Below are 12,947 nucleotides of genomic sequence, written 5' to 3' on the forward strand. Positions count from 1 at the left end.
ATATCTCGGAGCACAGACACGCTAGAAGAATTCTTCCAAGTGATGCTGTGTAGTAACACGAGTGCCTCTAAGTTTCCAATACAAACATGCTTACTTATACTGCAGTCAACAAAACTTAATTATTCAATTTTAGTTAATTGGGCTGATGACAGCGATACTTATCATCTCTGTTTGTGCCCCCCCCCCCCCCTGGCCACATGACTTATTTGCACGGGTGCTCTTCGCGTGCCTCCCAGAGCCTAATTTTAAGAAAACCATAAAGCTTAATTTCCAATACACTATATATATTATATATATATATATATATATATATATATATATATATATATATATATATATATATATATATATATAATACCTTGAAATCCGTTGCACCACACCGAGTTGTGCACAACACCACACTGCATTTACTGGTATGACATTATGCATACTAGAGGTGTGCGGCTGAGACTAGGGCGCAGACCACGTCGTTTAGAGGCGTTGGTTGGGCAGTGGCACAACATGTCACGCTTCCCCAGAAGGCCTGACTTATCACGTATAACGAACGACGCAAAATTAAAACTCGAATATTCTTCAACGAGATCCAGGTGCGGAGTGCGTCCGGCAAGAAGCGAATAAACTCGTGCTGTGTCATCAGCGAACATTCGAGGTAGAATAACGATGCATTATGTTTGCTCACCCTATCGAAAAACCCTTCTGGTAGGTGGTAAGGGGACTCGTCTGAGCAGGTATGGGCTGCCTTCATCACTGCATAGAAAACGCGTAAACGTGAATAGAAAGCAGTACACAAACGACAAAGCTGGGCTAGTTGGATTTCAAATTAGACATCTGTGACATTTTCATTGCGTAGGGGACGAAAAGAGAAGCATAAAAATTTCGAATAGGACAAGAAGGGTGCAAGGAGGATTCTGGAGAAAAAAAATCCCAGCATCCATCCCGTCAGTTTTTTTTTTTCTTCTTAGAAATAAAAAAAACTGAGCAGGACAGGAGGGACAATTGTCAGGATGCAATAACTCTTAGCTGAATAAGAAAGCCTAGGGTCTCTCCTGTCATGATACCTTGTTTTTCATGCGGCACATTATACCGGATGTCCCCCGTAACTTGTGCCAAAATTTAAAAAATGAGCGAGTGCCACGCACCTGGGCAGAACCAAAATAATGTTGATGGCCGTCGCTTGGAGCGAGTCCGACTGCTTTTTTTTTTGTATTTGGCGTAGGTAATTTATGAAATTTATGTAAAACTCAATCTCTTGGTTCTGTGAGGTGTGTGAACTGATAAACTGACTTGGAAGTTTCAAAATAACCAGTATTCTGTATTATCATTAATGTCATCCCATTATTGTCACACCATCGTGGTAAATCCATCATCGTCATTTCATCGTCGTCATTGTGACGTCGTCAAGCGGACATATACTCGTTCAAGTGTGCTCGTCCTGTCGGTAGTCCTTCAGGGATCGTCTTGCCGTCGTCTTTACGGTATTATCGTCGTGCAATGGTCGTCATGCAGTCGTGGTCGTTTGATCGTCGTCATTCCAGTGTACTCATCCCATTTTGTCTTCATTCGTCAGGGACACAGTCGTCGTCGTACCGACGCCGTCATGAAATCGTCATCATTCCTTCGACATGTGCGCGGAATCCGCATGTGTTGAGCTAGGCATATCCGGTGAAAATGTGTCCGCCTTCTCTGTACTTGGAAATGGTCGTTAAACAGGAACAAAGTTTTTTCGCAAACTCCAATAGAAGTATTGCTTATACCGATTCGTACAGCGCGTGGGATTTCGAAATATTCTTATTCTGAAGAAAAAGGAAAGAAAAAAAGGTAGGAAGAGAAAGAGAGAGAACAGGAGAGAAAAGGCAGGCAGGTCAGCCAGACGAGCGTCCGGTTTGCTACCCTACACTAGGGGTAAGGGAAAGGGGGAATAGAAAGAGGGAGCTGCAAGGACACAGGAAGTATAAGCTGGGCCAGGAAATAAGGCAGAGACCATCCTTGACGATTATCTATGTTATGCAAATCATTTTTTAAAGCTAAACACGACGCAAACGTGTGCGAGAACTTTCTAATTCTTAAGTGCTATTCTTGAGTGCTTTCTTAGACGCTTTTTCAGACGCAGTATAGTAGCCGCATTAAAGTCCTTAGGCACAGTTTGATGGTAGCGTCGTATGCGTACTGAAGTACGAGCCGTATTTGCAGGTCGCTACACTGACTTCTCTGGTGAACACGTGGTCGTTGAAACCACCACGTCGGCTAGTGGGCATTCGGTTCGTGGTGTTTAGGGGTGACCCCAAACACTTCCTGCATCTAACAGGGGGAACTGGTTAGCCAGGTTATATATCTTGCCGCTTCGTTCGAAAGAGCTCGAGCGAGTGCCGCATAGAACACTTAAGAACGAGGCTGTCTTCTCGTGATGAAGAGGCGGGACAACCATGAGATGACGACAGTGGCCGGAGTGGCAACGATGGTATATGACGACGATGTTGTGATGACGACTACATGACGAACGTGGGATCGATGACGATACTATGATAACGATACGACAGCGCAGTAAAAGCAACCGAATAAAAACAGCCGGAAAACGACGACATGGCGACAAAACAATGATCATAATATCATGAAGTTCATGAAATGACGACAGAACGATGGCATGTTGGTGATGGAACTCACGTCGTCGCTCACGTGCATTATCTGCCACCGCGGACCGCCTTATTTCGCACTGTATCGGGTGTATGTTTGCAATAAGTCCAGTACTGGCCAATCGGGCTGCCATAATTCGCAAAATATTCACATTTTTAGACTGCACTATATCCGGCATCGGCCCACATTGTTCAGAGGCAGAATGTCATCAACACGATATCCGCGTCCTTGAGCACGACCTCACTCTGACCGTGGCATGACTAGGTAAATAAATGCTTCGCATTTAAAAAGCTGAGTGTCTTTACTGTCGTGGTATTTTATGTTCTAAGGAAGGAGAAAGAAGAATTGGACAGGGGGACGCTGCAAGTAAGCAGGAAGTCAAGACTGGGCAAAAAATTCGCATGTTCAAACGAAAACGAAGTATTGATAGCGATAGCAAAGCTTGAGATGAACACACGGTGCAAAGTTTGTAGTTTTATTCGCAGTGTAAATAAATATTGACAGTAAACAATCGCTTACTAATAAAATTGCCAAGAATGGTGTCACGCGCGTACAGAAAACATGAGCAGATCTCGCTCGATGACCGCGAGCACTCGCTGTTACAGCGCTGGCGTGAGGAAGAGCGCCTGCTTAGAGGAGCGAACGTTTCGTGCTTCCTCTTGCTTCAACGCGTCTCTGACACTTGAGATTACCCGACCTCCAGCACTAGCCGCGCGGTAAAACGGCGCTCATCAAGCCACCGTGGTTCTTGGTTCACCTTCGCACGCTTCTGCTCGCACCCACAGTGTACGCCACGCCGGGCGCGATTTTATCGCAATCGGACTCTATACGGAACCTGCTGACGGCGACAATGGCCAGGAGTGTCCATATAGTAGCAATCGCAACAAATACCTCAGGGTATTTTCTCCTTTTAATTGCGATTACCATTTCTGGTTACTTCCGGCGTTTTGAGCCTGCCTATCTATCTATCTATCTATCTATCTATCTATCTATCTATCTATCTATCTATCTATCTATCTATCTATCTATCTATCTATCTATCTATCTATCTATCTATCTATCTATCTATCTATATCTGTCTATCTATATCTATATCCTATCTATCTATCTATCTATCTATCTATCTATCTATCTATCTATCTATCTATCGAGCCTTTGTGCCGACCCAGTGGCCCAAGTTGCCAAGAGCATGGGCCACTAGACATGTGTGCTCGAGGTCGTGATGCCGTTGTGGTCGTTGCATCGTCCTCCTTCCACCTTCGTCATCCGGGTCTCGTCACTACGTCGTCGTCACACCATTGTCTTCAAACAACAGTCGTTTGGAATTCGTTGTTACTGTCGCGATGCCGTCAGGTCGTCGTATCGCCGTCACTAGCAGCTTCGTCATCCGAACTCTCTTCAGGCCGCGTCGTGGTCACGCGATCATCGTCATACACTCGTTGCCCATCACATTTCCTCATAATCGTTGTCGTGCCGTCCTCGTCATTACGTCGTCGTCATACAGTGGTGGTCGTGCATTCGCTTTCACACCGTCGTGGTCGTTCCTATGGCGGCGATGCCATCGTCGTCACTCAAATGTCCTCACAACGTTGCCATGCCAACGTTGTCATTACGTCGCCGTCATACAGTGTTCGTCGGGCATTCGTTGTCATACTGTTGCCGTGATCCCGCCGTGGCCGTTCCATGATCGTCATTCCAAATTTGTTAACCGACTGCCGTCACGTCTTCGTCGTCACACAACGTCGCCATCCCGTCCTCATCACGTCGTCGTTGTTGCGCTGTCCTTTTACAATCGTCATTATTTCAGAAACGTCATCCTGATTAGGTCAAGCCGTTGTCGTCCAACGGCCTTCGTCGTCCCATCATCGCAATTCCGTCTTCATCGTTCTGTTGTAATCACGCTGTCGTCATACAACCGTCATACAACAGAACGAGGAACGCCCAGCGTCCTCGGTCTGTTCGCAACATCATGGCAGGAGGGGCGCTGCAGTGATGAAAAGAGGATGCTGGACGGGCAAGCTCAGGATCGTTAACCACTGCGCTGTATTTTCCCAATCTAAGGAACAACGCCATTTACACGGTCACCTATATTTGTAATGGGATGCCACGTATTATAGTACTATACCAATGAACTGAAGGCTTCACTTTCATATACCAACCTCGTTCGCACTCTGATGGTTCTTTGTCGGATGTGGCATTGGCGTACGTTGTGCACGCAAATACAAGTGCCACGCAAATCAGTCTCTTAATCATGCCTGAAGAAACGCTGAAAGAGAGAGAGAAAAAAATTGTGGCCTACTTTAGTTTTTATGTCATTTATTTAGTCTTAGAGTAATAAATGGAAGGCCTTTAGAGACAGGATGAAATTGTTTTACAACAAAGCTGTGCAGGAGAGTTCAAAAATGGTCAGTTCGAGCAGGCGCAGGCGCATTGTGTACAGAGTGGAGCCCGCTCAGAAAACAGCCGGCCCGCCATATCCAGAGACATGCGTCGGGTATAACGTGGAGTATACAACTAAGTCTGGATATAGTCAAGCGTTTGAATATAGTCGGGTATAGCGAAGGAGTTGCGCCGGATATTGCGAGGCATTGTCAGATGTCTTGAATAGATTTCTTACATTCTCCGCTATATTCGGTGCAACTCGTCCGCAATCCCCGAACTGTATTGAAACGTTTTGCTATATCCATACACTTGAACAGACTGTAGTAGAGCTTTAGACTTTGCGTCGTAATGGAGTTTAGAAAAAACGTCGATTTATGCACTGAAGCATTAAAGTAACTGGAAGTGCCAATGCATTTTCCCGCAAAGTTCGGGAATTATTATCTAAAACTAGGTGTCATCCTGAGAATTCTTTCCAAGCGGATCCGCCTTCCTACCTCCACGGGTAGATATTGTAAATTGCAAAGTGGGCCATAAGGTAATTAATTAGCTAAAAACTTAATCAGCGAATTTTTGTTAATAAATCGATGATGCAGTTTCACACTGTTGTCGTGATTCCGCCGTGATCGCACTATCTTCGTCATTCCAAATTTGTTAACCGCTCATGAACAAGAATTGTTCTATCTGCCACAGGCCATCTTAAAAAAATTTGAAAGTGTCCGCTGAAGCACCCCGTATGTCACCGACTTTACTGTAACTATCCTGTACGAACTCGTTTTATCTTTATCGCTTATCACCTTTGCCTTTGTATATGAGGTTCATCGTGCTTTCACGCCTTCCAACCAGAATGTTCTTCGTTCTAATCACTTTCTCTATGGCATTAGTCAGCAATGCCTTGCTCTTTTGACGGAGGTTTGTGATTAGCTGCATTTGGATTTCATTGGGATTTCTTCGGGTTCTTCATGTTATTAGCTATGTTTTAACGCGATAGTGTTCAGGACCCCGTGTCACGGAAAATCCGGCGTTGGCGTCGGTGTCGGCAAAAATAATCATCCCGAACCACCCCGACTGGGCCGGCCCTGCACTTGGTGAAGGCGTTAGTGAAGAACATTAAATTTCTCAAAGCAAATCCGTCAGAAAAATCGTAATTTACGACTTAGCCACACCTACAGAAGTGATAGCGTTGGATTGTAGTTTGAATATACGAGAAAAAAAGCCTGATAAGCAGCCAGTGATCTTTGGGTGCTATCACGTTCCACTCTTAAAGGCGAAGCTTGAGCGTCCTCCAAATTTTTAGGGACATTTTCTGCTGCTTTGTTCCAGTAAAAGTTTCTATGCAAAATTTTGATCTCTCAAGCTTCTCTGTTGTTGTGGCTTCAGCTGCGGGATGGCAGCGCCGTTTAGGAGCGCAGGCTCACACTACTTCGCCCTCAGCAGTGGAAGATAGATGGCTGAAGCCGGCCTGCGCATGCGGGTTGTTGGCCACTGGTGGAGAAGGAGAGGCGGCCGTGACCAACGCCACCTGACGCGGAGACACGGGGTGAGACGGGAGAGAGTGTGCCGGAGGACATGGCCTCACGTTGTTAAAGTCCCTAGTTAAGAAAAGTACCGCCATCTTTTGATAAACGCCGCTTCTCTCTCTCCCGTATCTCCGATTGGACGATGATAGCGCGCGCTTTTCACTTCTTTATATTTTCTTTTTTTCCGCCTCAGAGCCATGTTGAAAGTCCTCTGCGCAGCCACAGTCGCCGGCGGCGGCGGCGGCGGCGCGCGCCCGGCCTGAAAGCTTCAACGCGGACTTTCTAGGTGCGCCACCGTCGACTTGGCTTTCGCAAGCAAAACGTAAAGAAAAAAGCAAGCGCTTTAGGAGAGGAGGCGGCGGAGGAAAGAGTAGATGGCGGTACTTTTCTTATATAGGGACTTTACACGTTGTGCATGCGTTGCGCCCCCTGGCAACCACGTGGACGGTCGCATCTGAGCCTGCAAGGGGAGGTCGGGTGCCCCAAACAAACGGCGAAGAAAGCAAGCTTGCCTCTTTCAAACCCTATAACGCTGGTTGCACTCAATGGCGCACTGCATTTTTCGCCAACAAGAATAATGCGTGCGCTTTCCCTTTTGCACCCACATTGAATTAACTCATACACGTATTTCAGCTCTACTTATGCATTTACGGAAAGCTTCACCTTATATAGATTCCAACAGGGCACGTTGAATCGGCTGCATTCTTGTTATGAATGTTCTCACTTGCCATCACTATTCAAATTAATCCTAAAATAATATATATATATATATATATATATATATATATATATATATATATATAATGACGTACCTTTTGAAGACACAGAAGTAAAAAGGTAACCGTGGTTGAAAAGAAAAATTCCTACGTCGTTTCGTTCTGGCTTGAAGATTCGACGCTCATGTCGTGGTGATTTCTTTGTGTGCACCCGCCTTTCTTTCTTTAATTTCAGTGTTTCTAAAGAAGTATTTTGTTTATATGTTATTTTTCTGAAGGCTATGTTGAGGGGAATTAAAACGAAGCAGCCCGAAAGCTCAAGCCAGGTTTATTTCCTACAATATTGGTAAAAACTCCCGCAGCTGGCCAATCCATTATTCAGTAAAAAAAAAAAAAATGCCAATTACATTTCCGCAGTGAAAGGAAATAAAAAGAAGAATGCAGATCCAAAGGAGAAGTTGAAATCTACGTGAAATGTAGCTTTAGTCGAACGGGCAATTAGATGCCATACAGTAAAACGCGGTGCGTACACGCGCGTTTTTGTATCGTATGCAACGTGTCATAGCATGAAAAGTTTTTATGCCCCCACGCCGGTCACTACTTTAATTCCGTGTAGTGTCTATGTTTGTGCACTACACCGCTCACTGGCTGTAGGCCGAAGTACGACCAATGAGCCTCGCGCGCACACTGTGTGAGGTTTACGCAGTGACGTTAGAAGGAGTTTTGCGATGGCTGTCAAGGGCGTGTGTACAAAACATACAACGAATATATAAATAAATTTGGGACTACTACGACAATCTTTGTGAGCTTGTGTTCGCGTGTGTATTGCGGTTCTTGAGATTTGCTTCTTTCCTTTAGGGGTGAAGCTCTTTAGGGTCGAGCCTTGTCCCTTGTCGCGCCGTCGTAGCCACGCTAGTACTCGCCGCTCCCGCTAGAGGCGCATGTGCTCTCTTTCTCTTTCTCTCTCGTTCCCGACGCGCTCTCTCTCTCTCTCTCTCGTCCGTAGCTAGGGGCGCTGCGGTGCACAAGGGCTATATAAGTGCTGCAGATACTGTACACATGTACCGTATATATATTGTGAGCGCATTTTGTGCATATCGTCGTCGTCATCCGTACATACGACTCACCATCTTGTGTGAGCGCTATTTGTGCATATCGTCGTCGTCATTTGTACATACGACTCATCATCTTTTGTCTCGTGCGGTGCTTCGTCTCTGACTCGGGCGGCTGCTCGGAAATAAAGGCATCGCATCGGCCGACGTCTCACAATATATATATATATATATATATATATATATAGAGAGAGAGAGAGAGAGAGAGTATATGTACGCCACGCTCCGTCTTCCGGAAACCGGCTTCCGGTTCCGTTTCCGGTTCCGCTTCCGGCGTTTTGCCCGAATGATCCCCCGGCACGTGCTTCGCCCAATCATCATCATTCACTTTGTGGATATGCGGAGTTGTTTTTTCTTCTCTCGAGTAGCGAATCTGGGATTTTGGGAAAGCCTGCACTGTCGTAGCCTGCCTTCCCATGCTTCTACATCTAAAAATTACTCTGTAGTGGCACTGAGCTATCCTGGAGGATTGGGCAAGAACGGGACACACATACTTAGTGTCCCAAGAACGGGGTAGTGCGAATATGACTTGAAAGGCGTACCGACATACTATTTTCAACTCCTAATTTATTCACGTTCAGTGGAAGTCCCGAACCTCTAAACCTGAGAAATAAATACTCGCTAGCCTCGGAGCGCTTAATTAACTTTATATAAAAATGCAGCAGATACAACATGCCTTGCCGGAATCTATATACAGCGAACCATTCCGTAAATGCATGAGGAGTGTTGGCAAATGTTTCTTTATTCAATGAGAGTGCAAAGTGAAAACAAACGCGTCATTCATGTATTTTATTGAGGAAATGCAATGGCTTGTAAACTAAAAGCATAGGTGTAACATAACGGTTATTCAGATGTGTTCGTGGTGGTCACTTTGGTGATTTGGCGCTGATGAAGCCCAGCGCCTTCTGCGCCATTTGTTAGGGGTACCCGACCTCCCCTCGGAGGCGCAGATGCGACCGCCCACGCATTTGCTAGACGGCACAACGCATGCGCAACGTGAGGCCATTGCCTTCTCTCCTATACCTTCCACTGCTGCGGCTGAAGTACTGTGAGCCATCGCTCCTAGGTGGCGCCGCCGTCTCGGAGCTGAGTGTGAGCTTTTCGGCGTGAAGTACGAGCAGCAACAGCGTGAAGTACGAGCGTGAAGGCGTGAATTACGAGCAGCAGCAGCAGCAGCGGTTAGCAGCAGAGACGGAGGGGGAGTTCGCGAAGCTTCGCTTTAATAGCTTTTCTACAGGGAGTTTTGGTTTCGCAGAAGGTGGTCACGTGGGATCAGGACATTGCGACGTTTCGACTTTCGCTCCGCCTTGCTCGGTCATCTGCTGTGGTGGTACATTGGCCTTCGCAAGCTTAAGAGGTGATCGATCGAGTCACAGCGACGGGAAAACCTCGCAATGTCCCGCTCCCACGTGACCCCTTTCTGCGTCACGACTCGTGACGTAATGACAGAGGAGAAACGAAACCGAAACTGACTGTAGAGTAGCTATTACATTAATTATTTGGGGCTATGAGGCTTAACAGTGTTTTTCTCTTTCTTTTTCTTGTGTTTAGAGGTATAGGAGCTTCGTTTAGCGCAACAAAAAGAATAATTGAAAATATCATCTCAGTACTCCTTGAAGAAAATTTGAGAAACCATTCTATATACTAGCAATGCCATTTGGTCTCTGTGTTGATATACATATGAGCCGATATTCTATGTACAGGTTTTATATTGGGATGTGACGTCTGATTATGCAGAATGGAGGTGCGGCTACTGGTATTGCTATATGAAGCACTAGCTGAAATTCAGTCGCATGTAAGTAACTTCTTCTGTGAGAAACTTGCACCAAACCTCCACCGGGGAGCATGGGCAGAAAGCTTCGTTTTATAACTAATGCTTCTAAGCATAATGTTCATGCGAAGGCATAAGGAGATGGTGCTTCCGACTGTTCATTTTCCTTCTTTTGTTTATTGAATGAAAGTCCGGAACCGCTAAACCCGAGAAAATATACTCGCAAGCCTCAGAGTACCCTCAATAACTTTATATTATAGCTTGTAGGTTTTGTTTCTGCTGTGCTGTGACGTCATGACCCAGAAGATGGTCTCGTGGAAGCGCAGAAAGCTTCGATGTTTGAGTAATGTCTCATTGCATAAATGCTCGGTTAAATGTCTTGCAGTCAGAACGTCGGGAGCCGAATTTGCAAAGATTTTTTTTCGTAAGTGTTGCTGCCTATTGGCAGGCTGCACATATATAAATAAATTTAAGGCTATAGATGGGGGGACGCGTGCGTTAGTGCACCATTTATAGACATTTATAAAAGAAATTCATATTTTTTAACGACACGCCAAGAGCGGCTCCATGGGGAGGGCAGTACGGACTAATCTCATCATCTTGCAACATCGCACTTTCCTAACTTTGTTTTATCATTATTTGTGGCTTTCATGTAGTGCATACTTGATGTCATGATTTATGAGCTTGTAAAAGTGTGCCTGCGCAAGCTGTTGTGTGCCTCTTACATAAAAAAAAAATGTCACAGTTTCGCCCTAAGGGCGAAGCAATGAATGCGATAGCAACACAGCAATGTCATACGAAGTAAGGTGAGCGGCTTTGGTAACAGTATGAATTGTAGTAAACATGAGCTGATTAAGTAAGCAGGTGTGCTGCGGCGTAAGTAGACCGACATGAAGAGAGACTCGATGACCACGAGAAGGCGCGTGTGAAACGGTGGTGTTGATGAGAAGCGCTTCCCGTGGGCAGCGCGTGCGAAGGGACACACCTGTAGCGCTGCACTGCCGATCCGGGCAGCATTACATGTGTAGCGTGCGTTGGAAAATGTGACCCGACTATTACTAACTGAATGAACAAGCGTGGTGTGAGCGCGCACAAACAAACATGAAGAGATCACACTGAATGACTGCAGACAACGACTGTCAAAACGCTGGCAGCAAGCATACGCCGCTGCGGGCGAAGGTACGTGCGGTCTATCGCTTCAACAGGAACTGAGCCGCGAATGCACGGCTCATAAAGGTCAGAGCCGTGTGGAGATAAGAGACGGTGCGGCGAGCGACGAGCGCGGTTGTTGGCAGAAGAAAAGTGCGCCTCCCCGCTTCCTCCGGCGCTGGCTTCCCGCTTCCTTGCTTGCGCGCGGGAGAGATAAGAGACCGTGCGGCCGAGCGACGAGCGCGGTTGTTGGCACAGTAGAAGTGCCCCCCCCCCCCCCCCCCGCTCCCTCCGGCGCTGGCTTCCCGCTTCGTTGCTTGCGCGTGGGGGATTGAGTGCGTTCGCTCTCCGTGATAGCGTGCGTCCCAGCACGCTTGCGCTCGGGCATACGGCGCGCGGTGAAGATTTTATCTATACGGAACCTCACGGCGACGGCGACGGCGACGCCGACGGCAGAAATCCGGTTGAAGTGTCCATATAATTGCTATCGCAATAATATATGCGATATTTGTGAAGATAAACGATTGTTAGAAGTGGAAGCGCTTCGTCTACATCTGTCTAAGCTGTCCCTGTGTCTTTCGTGCGCTGAAAGCTCAAATGGATTACCAACATGCCCAAGCTTACGTTTTTTCGCTAATAATTTTTCCAGCACTAATATTTACTGAAATTTCTTCTTAAGCTAAATTCTAGCTTAGTAGGTTGGTATTTCTGGTACGGGCGCAGGACTCTTGCACACTTTCTGCTGATTTGCGTGCTTTTGCTCGTCAGTCGCCACTTCGGGGCCCGTATTCGCAAAAAAGAAAACAGGTAAGCTATAGAATTCTTCGTAAGAAGAAATTCCAACCAATCCCAACTCTGGACATACTATTAGCAAAGGTGACCAGTCAATGGGAAGGAACGCTTTCAAACTAGAAGCTTTGAAATTCGGCCCCAGGTGCAGAACTTGCGCTAGCGTGGCACAAATACTAAGCTCGATCCTTGGGTTGCTGTGACATTTTACGGTGGCGCCGTTTAACATGACATCTGTCGTTTCCACAATGTGCGTTTATTTCGAGCATCTTCTACCACATTGTAGCATTTTCTTTTTTTTTCTTTGTTAGACATATGACACACAAGACGCTTCAGACAAAAAGACTGGATACGAAACCAGTAGAAAGTGCAAGTATAACTAGCTATGTATAAAGTAAAATATTGCTTGATTAAATGTGTCGGAGGCATATACACTTGAAACTCGATTTAACGAAGTGACGACCACGCTCGAATTACTTATTTAAATCGGGAAGTTCGTGAAATCGAGAAAGGGATTTTTTCGGCCTTTCGAAATCTAAAATTGTAACTTAGCGACACCAAAAAAGCTACCGCGGCATTGTATTTGCGGTTAACCCACGCCTGCGCGTGTGAAAAGTCCTCGAGGATGGCCCGAATTGCTTGTGCGATGTGCGATGCAGGCCAGGTATAGGGACGCGTGACGCTATGACAGGCTGCCGATATGCCTAGACGCGGGCGCAAAGGCCGTGACTATAGGACGCCTAGATGGTTTAACACGATAGCGTTGGAGCGCACGCTCGAAGAAAAACCAGTATCTGTGAAAATTAGAAAGAAATCGCCGCTTTCTAAACTAATTTATATAGGGAAGGCTTCGTTAAATCGGGTGTAGCAGCCATTGGTT

At 46.2% G+C, this 12,947-nt stretch overlaps 1 long non-coding RNA gene across 1 annotated transcript; it reads right to left on the minus strand.

Moving 5' to 3' along the window:
• Positions 1-677: 677 nt before the first annotated feature.
• On the minus strand, positions 678-7,450 carry LOC125945614 (uncharacterized). Its single transcript, XR_007467076.1, has 3 exons — positions 7,343-7,450; positions 4,791-4,897; positions 678-747 (listed from the first exon to the last, which is right to left on the minus strand). It is a non-coding gene; the product is annotated as an uncharacterized LOC125945614 (long non-coding RNA).
• Between the last annotated feature and the right edge of the window lie 5,497 nt (positions 7,451-12,947).

This window comes from Dermacentor silvarum, chromosome 5, assembly GCF_013339745.2.
Source record: "Dermacentor silvarum isolate Dsil-2018 chromosome 5, BIME_Dsil_1.4, whole genome shotgun sequence".
NCBI lineage: Eukaryota > Metazoa > Arthropoda > Arachnida > Ixodida > Ixodidae > Dermacentor > Dermacentor silvarum.